At 49.0% G+C, this 15,445-nt stretch overlaps 1 long non-coding RNA gene across 1 annotated transcript in view; it reads right to left on the reverse strand.

The window, feature by feature from the left end:
- The window catches only part of LOC118573054, a 22,448-nt gene extending 10,175 nt beyond the window's left edge, over window positions 1-12,273 (reverse strand). The window contains exons 1-3 of the long non-coding RNA XR_004943577.1: window positions 11,915-12,273; window positions 10,510-10,606; window positions 154-230 (exon numbers count right to left, since the gene is read on the reverse strand). This is a non-coding gene — a long non-coding RNA (uncharacterized LOC118573054). The remainder of the gene's footprint in view (window positions 1-153; window positions 231-10,509; window positions 10,607-11,914) is intronic.
- Window positions 12,274-15,445: the final 3,172 nt, after the last annotated feature.

Here is a 15,445-nt window from a genome sequence, read left to right on the forward strand (position 1 = left end):
CACCCTTCTTGACTGGCACTAGCCCTAAAGTGGTTTGACAGTGTGAAATGTGATGCCTTTGTTTGACCCAGAAATTTCACAGCTGGGAAATTTCTTTGTGTCCTGTAGATGGAACCAACAAGCACATGAAAATATACATACAAGAATACTTACTGTAGTAACAGCAAGAGATTGAAAGCAGCCCTCCTCTACTAGGGGTGGGGCTTCACAGCAGGTCCAATGTTTTGTTCCTGTTACAAACAATGAGATAGGTTTATCTGTGCTGATTTCTCTAAATCCATAGTTAGGGTGAAGTGGTAGCAGGTGTGTGCGCATAGGAGCGAGTTTCTCTTTTTTGTGGATTAAAAAAAACCTAACTATACAGACGGGCATCTGCTATTGCATCTGCTATTTCTGAGCGGATGCTCTAAGCCTCAGAACACCAGTGATCTCCGAGGAACAGGGCTGACAGTGAGTTGCAGGACTCCCTGTCTTCCCATGCCTTGCTGTCATTCCATGCTTGTCTCTGAACCTGCCCCTAGATGAAGCCTGCTGGCAGAGATGTTCTCCCTGCAGCTAACTGCAAACCTCACTGGCCTCTGAATTCTGTTCCTGTCCCAGAAAGGAAGCCTTGCATTCCGCTTAGGTTTGGCCAAAAGAATAGAGCTGTTGGAAATGTTAAGTTGACATAAATAGGAGGCTGCTGTACCCTCATGTAAGTGTTACCTTGGAAACCAGAGCCTGGGTGGTCTCCATGGAAACCATTCTCAGCCTTCTGCCTGAAGAAGTTACCACCCACTGGTGCTGGAGTCTTACATATCAGAAACCTCAGATCCTTGACAAATTCTTAGGAAATGATGGTGGGATAGTCTCTGACCACCCAAACATTGCCTGCCATAGGGTGCCAAGGGGCCATACATGCCCTCGCAAACAAACACAAGACCACCCTAGCCAGTATTTGTGCTGTTCCCCAGTGAGAAGAGGATCCATGTCTGGAAGGCCAGAGGCCAGAGTCTACTGTAGACCCCAAATGTAGCTGAACAGCTGTGCTGGGCTGACCCTCTCTCTGGGCTCAATTTGCCCTTCAATAAAATGGAGGCTTTGGACTAAATTGTTTTGAAGGTCATTCCCAGCCTTAATAACATTATTTACATGTGCCCTGGTCTCCCCAGGAGGGAGAGCTCAAACAACAAACAGAACAGGCTTCCTGGGGTTCTCCTGAGCTCTGAAGGTTTAGGGAGGAATGTCCAGGGCAGGGGGTATGGGGAAATGCACAAGAAAAGAGGAGTGAGCCCGCCACGGGCCAGACAACACAGGACAGAGCAGCATGGTAGAGCTTAGGACCCTCCAAAGCAGAAGTTCCTGACCATGGGCTTGGGGATTGAAAGGGAAATTTATTGAGTCCAAAGAGATGAGTTGGGTTTCACTCCAACATGGAGTCTTCCAAAATGATGAAGCAGAGGCAGTCAAGTCCTCATCTTGTTTGTCTCCTTCACCCTCTCCACCTCTCTTCCTCCCTTCCGTTAGAATTCTGCCATCCTCCAGCTGTGTGACCGCACACGCGCAGTTCAGTAGCTAAGCAAGGGGTCTTATGTCTTATGCCATCAGTCTGCTCGTGATCTTGCAAATGTGTGGCAATCAGCCCATGTGTGGCATAGCTTTGTAAGCCTACCTGTGCATGTGCAGGGGAATCCTTAAAAAGCCAAACACAGACCCCTCTCTTCTCTCTGCTCTCTCCTCCCCTGACTCTCTCTCTCCTGCACATGTGTCTCCCCCAGTCCTGACGCTTTTTTCTGTCCATCCCCTTCCTCCTAATAAAGCTCTGATACTGGGTCTTGTCCTGTCTCATGACCTTTTTGCTTCAGCCTCCCAAGTGCTGGGATTACAAGTGTGAACTACTGTGCCCAGTAAGCCAAACCTTCCAGAACTCTGAGACGCTCATGTAGCTTCTCTCACATCTGTTGAGTAAAGCTGTTTGGGACCCAATCCAGGTTCAAGGAGGTGGGACATGATCTCCAGTTTTGAGGGGAGGGAGTAACATGTGTGTACTGCCATGGGCAAAACATCTGGACCCATCTTTAGATACTTGCCATTCCAGGTAAACGTGAACAACTTGTGAGCTCTTTCCAAGTCTCAGTTTATCTTTGTATTAAGTAGAGATAGTAAAATAGCTGTCCACATCTAGGGATTCAACCAACCTCAGAACAAAACTATCTAGAAAATTCCCAATAGTCCCCAAAAGCTCAAGTTAAATTTGCCATACATAGGCTCTATGCTGAATCCATATGACTGAAGACATGTGTGGGTACATTCTGCTGGAGGCCCTGCCTCCAGTCCTTAGACTCTGTCTAGCATCCATGTTAGCATGGTTCACCTCATATTTCCTTTATAGATGATGCCGTGAGGACTGTGTAAAATCAGGCTGGGCCTGCCCTAAGCTTTTCCATATAATATACAACAGTGGTTGTGATGGTTGATGTCTGACAACTTGATACTAACCTAGATATATCTGGAAAGAGGGAATGTTAACTGAGAAAATGCCGCCATAAGACCAGTCTGTAGGCAAGTCTATGGGCCTTTTCTTAAGATTGATGTGGGATGGCCCAGATTAGTGTAGGCAGTGCCACCCCTGGGCTGGTGGTCCTGGGTTGTATAAGAAAGCAAACCGGGCAAGCAATGGGGAGCAAGGCAGTAAGCACATGTTTCTCCATGGCTTCTGCTTCAGGCCCTGCCTCCAGGTTCCTGCCTTGTGGTGGTTTGAATAAGAATGGCCTTCCATAGGCTTTGATAGATTTGAATACTTGGCCACTAGGGTGCGGCACTATTTGAAATGATTAGGAGGTGTGGCCTTGTTGGAGGAAGCACGTCACTGGCAGGGTGGGCTTTAAGGTTTTAAAAAGCCCATTCCAAGCCAAGAGCCTCTCCCTTTCTGCTACCTGGGGATCTGGGTGTAGAACTCTCAGCTCCTTTTCCAGCACCACATCTGCCTGCATGCCATGATGCTTCCTGCCATGATTATGGACTGAGCCCCTGAAACTGTCAGCCAGCCTCAGTTAAATGCTTTCCTTTACAAGAATTGCCATGGTCATGGTGTCTCTCTCTTCACAGCAATAGAACACTGACTTAGGACATGCTTATCAGGAGTCAGGAGTCCTGTCCTGACTTCACTTCATGACGGACTGGACTACAGCTGTAAGTTGAGAGAAGCCCTCTCCTTCCCAAGTTGTTTTTGGTCATAGGGTTCATCACAACAATAGGAACCCTAACAAGACAAGAGCTTTTCAGACTGCCTTGCCCATTTTACAAGCAGCAGCATCTCCCATTTGGAGATGGAGGATGCCTGTACCTGGTGACCGCACCACCCACATAGCACAAACTGATAAATGGCTTATTCCTGGGACTGGAAAGAGCCTTCCTATAAATATTTTGGGGTGAACTGGGACCTTAGGGGCACATGGGCATATTAAAACCATATATATAGTTCTGTTTTTTTGTTTTGTTTTGTTTTTCAAGACAAGGTTTCTCTGTAGCTTTGGAGCCTGTCCTGGACTATCTCTGTAGACCAGGCTGGCCTCAAACTCACAAAGATCCACCTGCCTCTGCCTCCCGAGTGCTGGGATTACAGGCGTGTGCCACCACCTCCCGGCTTAAAACCATATTTTTAAAAAGTCCAGGAACTTATGGGGCACACAAAACAAATGAAAAGTTGTAAGCCCCTCACCCAGACTCTTGCAAAGATTTGGACACCTAACACTGAGATGATCCCCAGTCACCTGTCATCTGACCACCTGATGTGTAGAGGGATTGACAGGCAGAGGAGTTCTGACTGCCCCTGGGGCTCCAGCTTCAGCTCAGGTCCCTGCCAGGGACATCATCTACTCAGATGGCCATTTCTGCCTCCATTTCTGCATCTGGACCATCTGTCCACTCATTTCCCCACTCATCTGTCTGGACTCATTCTTCCTGTTTGCCTCTGTGCTGGACTCAGCTCCGCAGCTGCCCTTCAACCTGTGACCTGGCAGCGGCGGCGGTGGCGGTGGTGGTGGCGGCGGCGGCAACCTCAGTGGGCTTCTCCAGAGGCCTCCTAGTTGGTTTCTTTCGCTCCCACAGACTCTTACATTCCTATCCATTTCCAAGCTCTGCCTACTCATGCCTCTTGCTTCCTTAACCCCATCTAGCCATTCTGAAGATGGATGGATAGATGGATGGATGGATGGATGGATGGATGGATGGATGGATGGATGGATAGATGGATAGATAGATAGATAGATAGATAGATAGATAGATAGATAGATAGGACAGAGAGGCAGACAGATAGACAGACAGACAGATAGTTAGATAGATATGACAGATAGATAGACATAGTGGGTGGTATGATGTGTGACCTGAGAGTTCGTATTATTAATTAAGATGGGAATAAAAGAATCTGTGTTTGCCTCAGCCAGTGCTATCAAGGAAAGCAGGACTACCTGGCAAATTGCTGCCACTGAGACCATCCTACCTTGTGAATTTATTGCCATTTAATAACTTCTGACATTGTGAAAGACACAAACATTTCTGATGTAACATGATCACAACAATGAATGATCGGTACTGAACACACAGACTTCCTGCCATTATCTCACAAAGAACACATTTTAACAGCTATTTATGTTTGTAATGTATTCAGTGCTGTAAATAACCTAGAGATAGTTTAAAGTACACAGGAGATTGTCAACGGTTGTTCTTTATTTTGGAGGGGGAATTATCTAACAATATTCACTCAGTGGGACAAATGGTCCCCGGCCCCGATAGTTTAGCTCACTTAAAGGGAAAGAAAACATTAAAAGTCTACCACTGTAAACCTTTCAACAACTGAGCCTCTCTCCAACCGTGTTCAGCAGTCCTCTGCTCTTAGTCACGTCCCTTGAGCCATTTTATCTTTCTCACTTGGATTATGGGAAGTTGTCACCAGGCAGGAACCCCAAAAGAGGAAAGGCTAGACTGGGATGATCCTCTGAGCCCAGAAGTCTTTAGCTGATTTGCTAAAGGTTTCTGGCTTTTCTGAGAAAGTCCCAAAGCTGGTCAGCCAACCTACAATAAGCTCCAAGCAGCCCCCAACTAAGGATGATAATCGCCTTTCCCAAAATCTCTCCTTCCCTCAACCCTTATTCTTCCCTCCTTCTCTGTCACCTTTGTGACTTACAGTTTACACCTAATGCTGAATGAGGAGCATCTGCAAATTTTGCTAGCCCGGGGCTCCTGGAATCAATCCCCCTGGCTACTGATGGGATTAGAATTCTCAACTGAGGTCACAATAGTTGTGAGAATGTATTGTTAAGTCCCACCCACTGCTCGGAAGAACTCAGCGTCAGGACTGTAGCCTGAACACACCCAACACCCAAAAGATAGTGGAAAACAGCTCACAGTCATTTCTTTGGGCATCTGCCTCTGCCATGGTCTCCTCCTCATGACTAAAAAAAATCTCAACATCCCCTAGGTCTGTCTTCTTCTGTGATTCATTCTGGGTGTACAAAATCATCCATGATTCCAGCCTTGGCTTCTAGAGTGGCTTTGGGGGCCACCAGTTCCCCAACCTTTGACACACTTTCATCACACCATGAGACATGGATGACTGGATCTTTCCCACTTACTCTCCTACGTACTGGCCGTTTATTGTAAATCTATTGCTGACTTCTGGGGTGACTCCAAGAGCTTCGCTTCCTAGGAAAGTTAACTGGGCAGGAAATGAGGAGAAGGGAAGTGTTGAATCCCACCCCCAGATGCCACCCCACCCCCACCCGAGCCTGGAACCAGCAAACACTGGCTTATTGTACACTGCCATGCCTGCCTAGGGCCCATTCTGCAGGCTGCCCAGCTCAGCCCCACAAAGCCATCTCATCAGGAAGCAGGGGGAGAAACTGGCTAGTGCCAGAGGCATCTTCAGGGCTCACAGGAGTGAGGCAGTCCATGGTGGCTACAGCAATCTAGTGAGGTCCTGTGTAGTTTGGGATACGGGAGAGCTTTTAACCTGTCTGGGAGGCAAACATGCTTTCATCTTATTTCAAGAAGAGATGGGAGACATGGTTGTCTGTCTGCTCTTGGTGTCCAGTGGATGGGGCAGGGCAGGCTATGAAAGGAAGAGGCTATCCTGGCCCCTTGCTCCCCATGGTGTCAGTACCTCTTGGACTCACCAAGACTCTTTCTGCTTTAGGTAACCCCTGTCTGTGCAAGCAGGACTGCTCAACAGAGGCTACCAGTTGGCTCCAGAGACGACCTAGCAGGGCAGGACCTCCTGAGGCCGGCCCACTGTTACCAAGGAAACTACTATCCCCCAGGCTCCAGAGCTGAATTGTGCTCAGCAGAGACTATGCATCAGAGACCAGGAAGGTTTCCAGCTGGACCATCTCTGACTTGGTCTTGTTGCTGCTGTTGTTGGTAATAAAACTCACATTTACCAGAATGGGGCCAAACACAGGGTGGAAAGAAAAGCATTTCAATGGCTCCAGCCAAGTCCTGGGGCTTCAGTGGCCCCATGCTGGCAGCTAGAGACTGGGACTCTGATGTCTTTGCTCAGGAGGGCTGTGTTCCACTGGTTCTGCATGCATGCATGGGGGAAACTTACAGAAATGGTGCTGTCCCTCTTGGGAAAATTGGTACACAGCAGGTAAACACACCCCACGCTCTGAGCCCTCATGGAAGGTGGGGAGCCAAGAAGACACCCCAATGCCTAACTCTCATCCTGCATGGAGAAAGTGTTGTCACAGCTTCTAAGCTGTTGTGAAAAATTCCTTTCCCAGTCCTTCAGCTCCTGGGCTGCAGGGCTGCAGATCCAGATGGAACACAAGAAGGAGCGAAGGCCAGTCAGTATTGTAGTGCCCATTAGCACTGCTGGGGGCTGGGAACAAGATGCATGGCATGTCGGTTCTGCTCTCTAGGAGCTCACAGACCTGGTGACCCACTGATAGCCTGGACTCTGTAGACTCTTTGGCAGATCTGGATGGAGATCAAGATGTAAAACCCAGGTATATAGCACCACCAGTCACTAGGGTAGAGGAAAAGGCCAGAAGTGGCTAGGCAATGTGCCATGTGCCGTGTTGGGGAAAGCCCAGGGCAGTATGAGAGAGGTCGCATCTGGATCAATGAAACAATAAACAGGGACCTGTGTTAAATGCTGTCCCATGTCATCAGGGTCACACTGTCAGAGTTTTTTGTTTGTTTGCTTTTTTTTCCGAGACAGGGTTTTCCATGTAGTTTTGGTGCCTGTCCTGGACCTTACTCTGTAGACCAGGCTGGCCTGGAATTCACAGAGATCTGCCTGGCTCTGCCTCCCAATGCTGGGATTAAAGGCATGCTCCACCACGGCCCAGCCTGTCAGAGTTCTATGATGCTCTTGTGTGATTCTTCTTGGGCTCCTTGCTGACTACAACAATGTTCCCATCAGGGTGGGCTTTGAGGCACAATGGATAGCAGCACATTGGACAATGTTCCCATCAGACTGCCGAAGAAATGAACATCCCCATGCAGGTGAGTAGCAACCTGCTCTACAGCCAGCCACTGATCACCACCATCTCTCCCAGCCCTTGAGGCTATGCATGAATTGGAGCTCCTTGGGTTGCAGGACTTCCAAAATGCTGCAGAGAGGAAGGCTGGGACCTGCCCAGGACACAAAATGCCGAGCAGACTCCTCACATTGTGGCCTCTAACCAAATTCTTTCTTCTTAGCCTGTAGTGGAACTAATGCATCCTGCTTTTCAGTTACCCTCACCCAAAACCCAAATCTTGCAGTCCTGGTTGTTTGGAGTCCTACTGTTTGAGAATGTCTAGCCACTGTTTAAGATTGTCTCTACCCGCCAAAAAACAAGGCGCTGCTTTTACATTTCTGTTCAACTTCATTGACTGCTTTCTGAGCAGTGTTTATGGGTCCTTCCCTGGTTCCATAGAGCAAAATAAAGGCTTTCTTGAGGAGGATGCTAGAGCTTGCTTTGATCCATGCTCCTGTTCCCTCTCTCAACCTTTGCAGACCCCCTCCCTGGCAGAGAGAGGCCACTGCTGAGACTACATCTTTGTGTAGACTGAAGCCTGCCTTGCTCACTACACCTAGCATGCCCTGGCTTCAGTTCAGGGCTGTGCAGCCCTTACCTCCAGGCCTTCGTAGGACACTGCATCCACTTATGCTCCACCACCAAGTCCAGGGACTGGACTGAGAAATGCTTCAGTAACCTGTCAGAGGACAGTTCCATCCTAAGCAACCAGGGGTTTCTGTTACCAAGCCATAGCCAGCGCCCTAACACACCCTGAAAGTGGCTCTGCCTCCTTCCTAGTTGGGTCCCCTGCTCCTTCTGAGTGGCCTGGACCACCCTTCTTGACAAAGGGGAACAGTAGCTTGTCTTGACAGTCTTTTTTCCAAGGACCCCAAACTGGTTCACCTGGAGTTCCTTCTGGGGTTCCTGCCCCCTTCCACAGGATCTTGTTGGTGCCACATTCAGCATCTCCCAGTCTCCTTTGAGATGAGCATGTGACCCAGCCTGCTTGGTCCCCTGGTCCTCTGCTTGCAGAATGTGGTTCAGGAATTCCATGCAAACAGTTGCTGGGAATCGACTTACGGACACTGGGGGCCTGTGTACCTCCTTCCCCTGTCTGGACAGGTTCATCCACATCTAATCAGAGGCCGCTTGACCCCTGCTTCCTTCTGCCTTTATTCATCACCTCAATCCAGAGGGATTACAGCCTTTCCTTAATGAGGTAGTGACTAGGGATGGCAAAGCTGAGAGGATCCAGAGCACTGCTTCTCAGCCTTCTGAATGCTGCAGCCCTTTAACTCAGCTCTTCGTGTTGTGGTGGAAATGCAAAATTATTTTCCCTTCACTTTGGAAGGGGGCACCTCCATGGTAGCCCCTACCTCATAACCCTGCCCACTGAACAGCACAGCCAACCTATTGCTTTCCCGGTTGCTGAGACAGAAGCAATTTAGGGAGGAAGGATGTATTGCAGCTCATGCTCTAAGGGGATCCAGTCCATTATGGCGGGGAAGGCTAAGCTGGACACATATATTTAATGCTCCATGGAGCACAGGTTCCAACCATAAGAATGTTTTCCTTGCTACTTTGTAACTGTAGCTTTGCTACTGCTTTGAATCGCAGGGTAAATATCTGTGTTTTCCGATGGTTTTAGCTGACTCCTCTGAAAGGGTCCTTCGACCCTCAAAGGGGTCTTGACCCACAGGTTGAGAATCACTGATCTAAAGTTGGGCGGTGGTGGCGCACATCTTTAATCCCAGCACTTTGGAGACAGAGGCAGGCAGATCTCTGTGAGTTAGAGGCCAGCCTGGGCTACAGATCAAGTTCCAGTATAGGCTCCAAAGCTACGGAGAGAAACTGTCTTGGAAAACTAAAACCAAAACCAAACAAACACCCAAATACAACCCCCATACCCCCAATTCTACCCGCCCCCCACTGATCTAGAATTCCCCTAGGAGGCAGACTTTGGGCATGTCTGAGAGGGAGTTTCTAGACTGGTTAATCAAGGTGAGATGACTTAGCCTGGATGTGGGCAGCACCACTTGGGGGCTGGGATCCTGGACTGGATGAAATGAGCTGGGTAGCCACATTTATCACTCTCTGCTTCCTGGCAGCTGCCTTCCCCCGCATAGTGAACTCTGCCCTCAGTCTGTGAGGCAAAGATAAACCCTCCTTCCTCAAGTTACATTTGCCAGGGATTTTTGCAGGGATTTTGTCCCAGCCACGAGAGAAGTAACTAACACAATATCCAGACTCTCTGGCACAGTGGCCTCCTGAGGCCAGTGTGATGGCCAGGCACAGTCCCACTCTCATGCCATTGTTAAAGGAGGCCATTATTGTGCAACCATTTATACATGTGTCTGTTCTGCCTGGAAACCCATGGTGGATTAATTGACCAAATGGGCACACAGGTGTTCCTACACAGAGAGAGACCAGAGTCCACCCTGAGGTGACCAGACCGTCCCTGTATGCTTATGACTTTCCAGTCTCCGGCATTCTGTGCTCTGCCTGCAGAGGACCCTCTCTGCTCCAGCTGACAGGGACAATGATGTGACAGTTTGAATGTGAAATATCCCCTGCAGGCTCATGTGTTTCTTTGAACATTTGGTCCCCAGCAGGTGGTACCATTATGAGAAGTTATAAAACCACGTAGAATATAGGGCTCAGGTGGCTGATGAGGCCACATGGGCAGGCTCTGAGGGCTATAGCCCAGTCGGAGTTCCAACATTTCAGAACACTTGGCAGGTCCCTGCTGAAGGCAGCTGCTCCGGGTAGCTCCACAGGTGGCCCTGTGGTATTTTATATGGCCCCATTGTCCCTGACATGTGGCATTTGTCTGACCCAGCAATTGACACTGGTGGATAGACCAGCAGAGACAATGATAGCCGGCTGGAACCATGGTGGCAGGAAACAGAGTCTAGAGCAGTGTGAGCTGTTCTGGAGCCTTCCAGCCTTCCAAACCCTGAGCCACTTTCCAGGTCCCATGAAGCCCAGCCCGGGGAGGTCTGGCTATGGCCCCAGACAGCCTTACCTTGCAGCTGGGGGTCTGGTTTTCTCTCTTCCCATGTATAGTTTGCCTTCTGTATTTACAGTTTCCATATCCGAAGAGCCAATCAACAGAGGACTGACTGTTTGGGGAAAATGTATTTGTAAAGAACACATGTAGAATTTTTTTCTTGTCATTGTTTTCTAAACAATACGGCATAAGCTGTTTATTAGGATTTATACTGTATTGTGTATCTTAGTAACATAGTATGTGGGGGTATAGCAGGATGGCACAAGCCAGGTGACTTGAGTTTGATCCTCAGAACCCGTGTAAAGGTAGAAGGAGAGAACTGACTCCACAAAGTTGTCCTCTGACCTCCACACATGTGTGATAACATTCTCACACATTCATGCCATACACACACATACATACAAAACAACAATAATAACGATTATTAAAATTAAACAACCCTAGTTGGGTGGTGTGGTGCATGCACGCCTTTAATCCCAGCACTCGGGAGGCAGAGGCAGGCATATTTCTGTGAGTTTGAGGCCAGCCTGGTCTACAGAGTGAGTTCCAGGACAGCCAGAGCTGTTACACAAGAAACCCTGTCTTGAAAAACTAAAATAAAAAACAAACAAACAAAAAAATCTAAACAGCCCTTAGAGTATGTGGGACTTGAAGGAAGGTCCTTTTTTTTTTTAAGCTGAGGATCGAACCCAGGGCCTTGCGCTTGCTAGGCAAGCGCTCTCTCTACCACTGAGCTAAATCCCCAACCCAGTAGGTCCTATATAAATACCGCATTAGTCCCTGGGAGAGACTGGAGCTTCTGGATTAATTCAATCATTTTTAGTAAACTTGTGAAGTTAGCAACCACCAGTCTCTGTTAACAGGCTTCTTTTACTGAAGGAGTCTGGGTGAGGGTTTCCTGTCACTAAAACTGCACAACCACCTCAATACCCCATGGGAAGAGGACCAGGAGCACAGAGGATGTGCCCCCAGCTGGACCTTGGAGAAGTCTTCCCCGAGAGACCCAAGGATGATGACTAGGGAGAATCTCCTGGGAACTGTGGGAGAAACATCTCCTTCATCTCTTTGACCTTTAAATGACAGTGACCAGGTTTCCACATCTGGGCCAGGCCCCACTGAAGCAGACATGGTACGTATGAAACCTTCCTTCAGTGCTACCCACCAGCTCCCCGCCTCCACAGCAGCATCCCTGTCCCTCCGCCCCACCCCCAGGTGTGGACCATTGGCCTGCTCTTGCTGTCTGTGTACAGGACTTCCACATCCCTTGGTATTGCAGGTTCCCACCACAGGAAGGGGATGGGTCTATACTCGTCCTGAGTGACTGGCCTTGCAGCCAGTACCACCTCAGTTATCATCCAAATAGACTCCTCTCCCGGAGTTGGCAAGGAATTGAGATGAAATCCTCACAAACGTCTGATACCTGTCGTTCTGCGCTTGTGGGGGAGGTCTAGACTTCAGCTGCCTTCTCGTCTCCTCTGTTTCCCCAGTAGGAGAAAGATCTTCCAGTCTCGCCCACGCCTCACGCCCCGGCTCTCTCCCCTCTTGACATAGTCCTTCTCACCGTAGAAACGCCATTTCTCCTTTCGTTAACAGCAGCTTTCTTTACTGCCGACAAGAGGATCCAGCTGGAGCTAAATCAAGTAAATGGGGGATCCTTACCCCCGGAGCGGCTTGCTGTTGCTGGGCAACCAGTTCTGCTGCCCCTACCAGGGGTGATTGCAACCGCCTTAGGCCTCCTTCCGCCTCCTTGGCAGAAAACATCTGACGGCACAGTGTTGTGCGAGGGTCCCTAGCCTTGGACTTTTATGTCCTGCACAGATAGGGAAGAGGAACATTATCCCAGACACTGTCTCTGGAAGATGCCTTACTGTTCAGGCTCGAATATAAAATTTCCCTACAGGGTTCCCTACGTGGCCCCTGGCTTGTGAAGCTATTTTGGGAGGTTCTGGAAACTTTAGGAGGTGGGCCCTAGTCAGAGGAACTAGGTCACTGGAGGCATGCCTTTGATGACCACACCAAGTTTCCAGTCTCTAGTGCCAACTTTCTCTCCGCCAAGGTAAACAGCTTCCTCTGTACCTGTCCCACTGTCACGATACTCAGCACAGAGTCATGCAACCATGACCTGAACCCACTGGAACTGAACCAAAGGGAATCCTTCCTCCCTACCTCTGTCAGGTGTCTGATCACGGTGCTGGAGTTCTAACGAGTCTATACTCCAACCACTCTGCCTGTCTGTGTAGATCAGTGCACATGTGTGTGCAGGTGTGCACATATGCATACTGTGAAGATCAGAGGACAACCGTGAACTTAGTCCTAAGGTGCCTTCCACATTGTGTTTGAGACAGGCTCTAATTAGCCCAGAATTTTGTCAAGTAAGTAAGCATCCAGGCAGCAAGCTTCCAGGGATCTCTCTGTCTCCACTTCCCATCTCTCCGTTGCTGGGATAACAGGTGGACACCACCATTGCCCAGCTTTCTACACAGGTTCTGGGGTCCCAAACTTAGGTCCCCATGCTTGCAAGGCAAGTACTTTACTGATCCAGCCATCTTTCCAGCCCTTATGGAATGTTTTTAAAAGATTTATTTATTTATTTATGTATTTTATCTGTATGATTGATTTATTTGCATGTATGCCTGCAGGCCAGAAGAGGGCATCAGATCCCATTACAGATGGTTGTGAGCCACCATGTGGGCACTGAGAATTGAACTCAGGATCTCTGGAAGATCAGCCAGTGCTTTTAATTGCTGAGCCATCTCCCCAGCACCAGAATGTGTGTGTGTGTGTGTGTGTGTGTGTGTGTGTGTGTGTGTGTGTGTGTACATATATGTATATATACACATATGTATATATACATATATACAATCTTAACTTGTCATTAGCAATGTGGCAACTGTCTCTTCATTATTCTGAGGCACTGTTTGAGTCAACAACGGTTCCCATAGCCTCCTTCTCATCTCAGGGAGAGAGATGCAGCCCCTTTTGAATCTCTACACAGCAATGGCACAATCAGCCAGAGAGCTCTTTCTGATACTGTTAGAGGGCTCTAGAGATGTTATTTTAATCTTAAGAAAAATGTGACCATCTTGGTAACTGATGAATGTGGGCCTCTCTGTCACTCCTACTGTGAAGGCTGCCCACACGCAGCAGTGAGAGGCTTGGGACAAGACCCATTCCCTGTTGTCATCAGCAGGTGCTATGGCCAGGATCCAGGAGCTGAGCCTCCCATGCCTTCTGGTTTGAAGTGAGACTCGGGGCTGTTGCTTGGCAGCTAACCTGTGCCAGGCATGTGCAGCAGAGAGGAGCCTGGGAGACCTTGGGAGGGTTGATGAGAGAGCATCATTTCCAACGTGGGGCACAATCCTGCTCTGTGCAGGGAATCGTGGAGTTTGCTTCTTCTCAGCTGCTTTGAGAGGCCTGCATTGTGGTGTTTTTAAGGTTTGAGCTTGTGGCTGCTGGGGCACTGTGTGCCTTTCAGTTGCTGAGAACCTGAGGCACTCCCTTAGGCAGTGGAGCACACAGGCCACCTGTGTGTCTCCATGTTCCTTAGAGGTTGGTGAAGCATGCAGAACCTGTCTGAACATTTAACACCAGACACTAATCTTGTATACCCTGTCAGGCTTGCAAACTGCCATGATATCCTGTTACGACAAGTGTATAAAAAGTCCAATTGCTTGAAATAAACTTGTTTCTATCTTTTGCTGAGATCCCTCCAACCTGGCCTGACTGATTCCCACCTACCATAGCAGGAGACCTGGGTTTGATAAATAAGAGCTGGTGCTTACAGCTCTGCAACATGGAGGAGTTAAATAAGGTGTACCGGATGAGGAAAACATCTCAGCCAGGTGCTGGCTAGGTTGTGTTGACCTCTGCTGGCGGGTGCGGGAGAAGAGTAGCTTCCTCAGGTAGCTCATGGCTTTGGGGAGAACCAAGAAGATCCTGCAGTAGAGACATTGGACCAGGGCACAGAGACCTAGTAGGGATCAGCATAATATGGTGGAGAGAATATATGCAGAATATAGGAAAACAATCCCCAGACACAGTTTCTCCTACATTCCCTCAGCAATCGACACAGATCTCGGATGTGGGTGTCCTCTGACTCATTTCAGTTCTGACACTATCTACTCAGAGGTAGCCTCAGATACCACAGGTTGAGGGCTCAGTCCCCCCAAACTGTCCACCCACTTCAGATAAACAGCCACAAGCCCTGGTTGTCTTACCTGAGCTTCTGACTTAGGGGCTCTAAATTGGGGTTCTTCCAACCCAGTCCTCAGGTTCAAATCATTTGGTAGAGACGCTCCCAGGGTTCAGAAAATTATGTTTTTAGGTTTCACATAAGGATACTACGAAAGGTGCCAATGGACACGAGATGAAGGTTTTGCATGATAAAGTTGGAAGGAAGGGATGCAGGGCTGCCATGCCCTTTCTGGGCACCTTGTCCTCAGGGGACCTGCATGTTCTAGGCTATCTAGAAGGCCCAAGCCCTGCCTTTTTGGGTGGGAAGGGGGAGCTATGAAGGCATCCTTACAAAAGCAGGATTGATTATATCATTGACCGCGGGTGATTAACTCCAACCTCAGTCCTCCTCACTTCCCAGAAGTTTGAGGGATAGATCTGAGAGTCCCAACTCTCTGCTTCTGCTCTGGCTTCCCTTCGACCAGCTCCACCCCAGGAGCCACCTGGAGCTGCCCACCGTCAGTCATCCTATTGGTATTACCACCACAGCGATGCTGAGAATTCTCGGAATTCTATGCCAGGGATCAGATTGAAGAGCACAGACACAGCATCACTTCGCAGCATCACTTTGGGGGAAGCTGGTGGTGCTCGGGTGTCTGTGAACCTCAATTTTCTCCACAGCCAAGGTCCCAGTATGCCAGTTTCCAGCCCCAGCTCCACCAGCTTTATGAGGTCACTCCTTGGTCAGGTCTCTACACAAAAGGACTTGTGATAACAC

The sequence above is a fragment of the Onychomys torridus genome, chromosome 23 (genome assembly GCF_903995425.1).
Source record: "Onychomys torridus chromosome 23, mOncTor1.1, whole genome shotgun sequence".
In the NCBI taxonomy this organism is placed as follows: domain Eukaryota; kingdom Metazoa; phylum Chordata; class Mammalia; order Rodentia; family Cricetidae; genus Onychomys; species Onychomys torridus.